Source organism: Triturus cristatus, chromosome 11 (genome assembly GCF_964204655.1).
Source record: "Triturus cristatus chromosome 11, aTriCri1.1, whole genome shotgun sequence".
Taxonomy (NCBI): Eukaryota; Metazoa; Chordata; class Amphibia; order Caudata; family Salamandridae; genus Triturus; species Triturus cristatus.
In genome coordinates, this window is record NC_140594.1 from 1,181,040,833 (window position 1) to 1,181,046,832 (window position 6,000).

The 6,000-nt window shown below is 50.9% G+C and overlaps 1 protein-coding gene across 2 annotated transcripts in view; it reads right to left on the reverse strand.

Annotated features, from left to right (window-relative positions):
* The window catches only part of LOC146788676 (receptor-transporting protein 3-like), a 98,654-nt gene extending 93,268 nt beyond the window's left edge, over positions 1 to 5,386 (reverse strand). For both annotated transcript variants that reach the window (XM_085635903.1, XM_085635905.1), the window contains exon 1: positions 5,246 to 5,386. The gene's annotated coding sequence lies outside the window, so the exon portion shown is untranslated. The remainder of the gene's footprint in view (positions 1 to 5,245) is intronic.
* Positions 5,387 to 6,000: the final 614 nt, after the last annotated feature.

Consider the following 6,000-nt stretch of genomic DNA (forward strand, 5'->3'; position numbering starts at 1 on the left):
ATGGTTCTATTGTTTTGCAGAACAAAATACAGTCTAATCTTGTCAGAAAAACAGAGGGATCAGTTTGGAGACTCATACAGCAAGACAAGAACATAATCGAAGTCATAATTGGTGACGGCCTGGTGGGCAAAACAGCAAATCACCTAGCAGCCAAGATGTGTCAGAAGGGTCAGAAGTGCATTTACTTGTAATCAACAGAACACGTCAGGTGTTAGGAGGACAGAGAGGTTGTACACTAACTTAAGACACTGGCACCGTTTAAAACGATTAACGATTCGTTTATACAGTTATGGCTTGAAGAAAATGGTAAAAGCAAAGGTGATGTTTCTAATGCAGCCAAACTTGGAGTGAGTGTCGCTACACTGTACCAGCTGTGGCGTCAGTGGGCTTCTAACCTGTAAAATTACTGGAGATGCATTCAGATTTGTATTAAGAGTCCCTCCATCTATCCCCTCAGAGCACAACGGGTTCCCATCGATCGCTGTTGCGATGCTGTTGCGTTCCCACTAGCCTCGAAATTAAAGCCTTTGGTATGACTGTGGTTCTTGCGGCCGCGATTGTGCTGTGTCAGTGGCACCAGAGATTTGTATAATTAACGGAACTTCACTGATCACTATTGTGATGCAGTTGTGTTCCTAGAGATCTCTATCGTGAATGCACAGAATTTTCAATGCACCTCTGTCGCGTTTTGCATGTTTCGGGACTTTTCCACTGTGATGTCATTGGTTTCCAGGGATATTCAGAGAGCTCCGTTGCAGCTCTTAGGACATGGCTCTGAGTGCAGCAGACTGGGCCCACCCCTAAGCCAGGCTTAAGGATGACGTCTGCCCCCAGATTGGCATGTATGTAGCGCGCGCGTATGCGGATCCTAGTCTTGCGCAATACCGGGCGTCACTATGTGGTGTTGCCGTGAACAGCCAAAGGTCAGAAATTGTGTGTTACTCTGCCTACAGTTGGCATTGCAATACGTCTGCTTTGGTGGTTACCGGACAGGGTGCCCTGGGTGGGGCAAATCAGTATATCAGTTGGGGTTAATTATGGGTGCTCTAAACCAATTTGTACTGCCAGGGTGCCATTAAGCGGGAGGACCACTTGGGGGGCAGTCTATCTCAATTTGGCTGTTCATGAATGAATAATGTCTTCATTCACTAACAAGGTCCTTTGGCCACCAGGAGTTATGCATGTGGCCCTTATCAATGTCTTATTGATGTATGTGCTACTGTTGACAAAGGGTAAAAGGGTTGTCGGTTTTGGCCGCGGCTCGGCAAGTATGGTTTCATCCTTCTCTCCGCACACTTGTGCTTTATCGGCCTAGAACCCAAGTATACTTCACGGGGCTCTGCACACACCAAAGTGGGCCAGGATCTCACAAAGCACAGGGGGAGAGTGCGGTGTCAGCCGTATATGGGAATTATGAGAAATATGCCAGAGGTAGCGTATCATACATTACAGACATGACCGGTGATATTATCTTGGTTCATCCTTTGTCCCAATATAGACAAAAGTTACGGTCAGGCTCTTTTTTGGCAAAGGATAGTTATGTTGTCTCCGCATGTGCCTCTCTCGCAGTACACCGAGGTCTATTTTGTCTCCAACGTGGGGATTGTGCGCCACTATTCCGTTTCCTAAGGGCTCCCGCTTTCCGCACCTAGATTACGTGCAGGTGACCTGTCTGGCTGTTGCAGGTTGATTAGTGTAATGGTCCCATTTGCGGTTGAGCTGGCTATTCATTGAAGGGTAACATTTAAGGAATGTTCAACACGTTAAGGTGACAGTCCCACCAGTTCAGAATGGAAGCATCCTCAATAGGCTACGCAGGGAATCTAAAATTGGCTTTACCTATCTTATACAACTAACAAGCATTGTTAAAGCCAAGAGTACTGGCGTGTATTAAGGTACTGTGGTTTGTGGTATATATCCGGAGGCAGTGTCAGGAGCCACAAAACACCTACTGCCTTTGCCACCAGGTTAACAGCCCAATGGTGGGAAAGCAAATTTTTACACTTACTCAATCAATTTCAACGCAAAGTGAGGCACTGCTAAATATTGGGTCTGCATTGTGCAATAGGCTACGAGGGCCTTCATGGGGAACACCTGCGGGCACCATATAGAATCAGGTACCAGGTACACTGGGTGGGCAGTCCCCTGCAGCCAAGGGCTGGTATCAGGTAGCTTCAGTAAGACACAGTCACCCGCGCGTTAACCAGGGCAGCAGGTGGGTGGTGAAGTGTGCGGTGGCGCAGAAAAGTTTGGTTAACTCTGCGTTAGTGCCATTTGGAGACAGGGTATTTTAGACCTTTTGGTGTCCCAAAAACCAGGAAAGGGCAGGTATTTGCCAACAACTTTCCCCCCTGGTTCCGCAGACTTGTCTGCCCCACCCTCCTGGGTTATCCTTCGGCAGGCTGGAACCAGATAATAGAAGGGGCATCTTTTGGGATTGGGGTCCCTAACACATTGATAGTCAAGCACTGGGGTAGATGTACCAGGTAAGGCAGGGTCACCAATGGGGTTGCCCACAAGTTCTGGGGTTAAACTGGGTTGGAGCAGTAAGTCTTCAGTCCTGGGGTAGCATCCAGCAACCCTTCAACCCAAGTAAGGGCAGTTAGGATAGATAAGTATCAGCGAGTGGGTAACATACACTGGCTAGTCAGCGTCATCGTTTCCCGGGGGCTTGCGCGCTCTACTGCAACACTAAGCTGCAACCAGAAGGGTGCCGAGTAAAGAGGTTTAAGATGTGTGTCTCTGGTGTTACAGCTGGGCGGAGCCAGCCCAACTTAGAGGTACGCCCGGGGGATAATGGTGTGCTCCTTTGGATCCCCAGGACCTAGGCGGTGTGTGGCACCTCCCACATCTAAGGTTAGGCACTAGATTACAGACAGTGCGCCCTGTATCGCATCAGCAGATTCTCTATTCATGCCGGGGGGACTTCCCAGTGGGAGCTTAGCGGTCGAAATTCCTATAAAGAATAGGGGATGCAGGGCAAGCACTGGGGTGCAGCCATGCCCAATGTTCATACGCCGTTATGGACATCCATGTGCGCATTGATTTAGCAATTAAAGGGACGGTGCCAAGGTTAAGTATAACCCTTCCCGCCCTAATAGCCTAGTTGGCTAGCGGGGGTAGGAACGGTCTCCTAGCGAGTGAGTGCTATCCCAGAGATCAGAGACACATGTGTCCAGTCACACACGGTGCCAGAAGGGCGGCGCCCATTGTGATCAGCAAATAGGAGGGGCATCGTGAGTCAGGGTGTCTGAAACTGTCCCGCCCTGTTTGGGACTCGGCTGAGTCATGTGACGCAGTGGAACTTTGCGGCGTGAGGTGATTAGTGCTTGGCACAACTTCACAGGCGTTTGTTTCTTCAGACACTAGCTAACGTCCAGGACTATTGGGATATAGATGGGGCATCGATAACCAGTAGGGATGTTCTTTCATCTAGATTTGCAGGAGACTCTAGACAGAAGATCTAGCGGTCAAGACCATAGCTATTTTGGTGGGGGGCTCTGGCGGCGACGGTGGCCGCCTCCAGAGCTGTGGTGGAGTTACAGGGCAATCTGGAAGCAAATGGGTACCGAAGGGTACCTCTGCGCGGCACCATAGGGGGTGCCAGAGCCCAGGAGCCTCATGGGAGGTTCCTGGAAAACCGTGTCGGCGCCCCGTTAGTCCTTCGGGCGGTTGTGGGCCTGAACAACCGGGGGCTTGCCTTGCTATGCTCCGCCCTGAAAGGGACGTGAGTAATAAGGGACCTTGATTCGGGAAGAGGATCACCGAAGGGGCAGGGCAGCACAGACGGGGTTCCCCCCAGTGCTGCTTGGCTCATCAGGCGGGCAGGCGGCCCAGTTGGTTGTCTGCCCTTGGATCGCCCGTAAAATAACCCACCATATTACATAACGGTGTATGTAATAAACCTGCAGCAGTTTCTTGCCCAAACAAAAATTTGTGTGGTGTGTTTTATTTATGCGTAGAACATGCATGCTTTGTGGGGGTGTGGGGAGTGTTGCCTCCTGCTGGCGCTATGAAAATCCCAAGTGTCACCCAAAGAACGCAAAGGTGTTCAGTAGGACAGTGCAAAGGGAGTAGTTCGTAGCTGGTGGTGCTTCTGTATTACTAAAGCAGGGTAGTGAAGAGTCATTTACAGACTGCATATTTTCCATTGAAATGGCCACTAAATTTGGACAGAGGCCGTTTTTTATTGTTAAAACGAGCGTAAACAGTGCGTGGAAATTCGCCTCCAGGAAAGGATTACGTCTTGATTTATTTTGATCCTATTAACATCTTTATTTCCATCATACTTTAGAATTGGAAAAAAATTTGCTTCATTTGTGCTTTCCCGACTGCTGGTGTAGTCTGAAACATCTGTACAGACAATATTCAGGTATTTAGATTTCATTGTGTCAGAAACAAATGACTTGCACTGTATCCGTGCACGACCGCCACTGAGTTCAGTTTCCAAAATCACCTCACTTTGCAGTGAGAGAAAGTAAACCCAAACTGCAAGTGAACACAATAAACAGCCATGGGGGAAAGCTACTGCCTGACGGTGACGTCAGTCTTTGAAGCACAGCAACTCTTACCAGATAAAAACAGGAGCTAAAGTCGTGTTTATTGCCCATTCATCATCTGAACTCTAGCATAGTAATTATGGGGGTGCTGCAGCACCCCCCGCACCCCGACTTCCAGCGTCTATGATCACTGGCCCGGGGCTGCATATTTCGGGGGGGGGTTGTCTGGTCCTGCTCGGGTGAGCCTGGGCTAGTAACCGTGCCTCGGTTCAGTCATATTATGAACAGTGGGAGTCGATGGAAAGAGAGTGAACCCCAGATCCGAGCTATGCACAAACACACTGTGCTGTGTGCCTCGAAGCCTGCCAGTGCGATGCAAGGACGTCTCAAACACACAGGAGTGTCCTGTACATATAAAGATTGACATGTTCAACACTTGCACCCTTGGGGCCACATGGGGCCGAGCGCACCCCACGAAATATGACTCAATAACTCACTTTAGTGCACAGCGCTTCTGCCGCCTCTAAGCGCTGTGGATAAGAGGTATCCTTATTATTACTCTATTACAGGTGGAGAACTCCTCGACGGCGGATGGTAAAAGGCGGAGTCGTGCGGGCTCCCGAATGGTGATCAGCAGAGCGCAGACTATAGATGACATCAGCGGCGAGCGTTCAGCTCGGAGACATAACCTGGAGTCACCCCCCGCCTTCGACCTCCCCACAATAGAGCCTTTTCTGATCACATACCTGCGGTTTTCGCTGACCCTGGAGACTTGCCCAGGAGCACACAGTGCCTCTGCGGTTGCAGTTCTGTCTGCCGGACTGGCCTGTTGTGCCCGAGCCGAGCCTGTGACAGCCTGTGCATGTGACGGGTGACAGAGCTCGGCGTCAGCTGGGGCTGAGTGTATCCGCGGAGCCGGCCTCTCCCTGCACACGGGCTGAGCAGGAATCGAAACTTAGAGCTGGCGATCTGTCGAAACAGATTCGAGGCGATTACCCGCCCCCCGCCTGCGTCTCACCCCTGCCAGGAGAGCCCTCCAGGAGAAACACACCATTCTTTGCCCCTCAACCAGCGCCTTGCACTAAATAACACCACACCTGAGAGGTCACGCCGGCCCACGTGCAGAAAACACACTTACAAGATGACTGTATTTTATTGCATGTAGCGCTTACTACCCCTGATTACGCGTTGAAGCGCACTGCTGCGGACCTCAAGGGTGGTGTTTAGTCCAGTGTTGTTGGTGACTGGGACTAGTCTTGTGAGCTCGTGCATTCCCGCCAGTTTCTTTTGGGTGGACGAGGATTAAATAAATAGACGTTAGTTGTGATCGCTAGTAGGGGTACGTGTGTGTCTGCAGGGGGCCGGTGGGGTTAGTGCAGGAGCGAGTGGAGTGTGACGCAGGGGCGTAACACAGGCCCCCGCAGCCCCCGCGGTGCGGGGGCCCCTGAGCTGGGGGCCCCTAAGCAGAATACTAACTGAGGCCCGAGAGCTCTGGATGGAA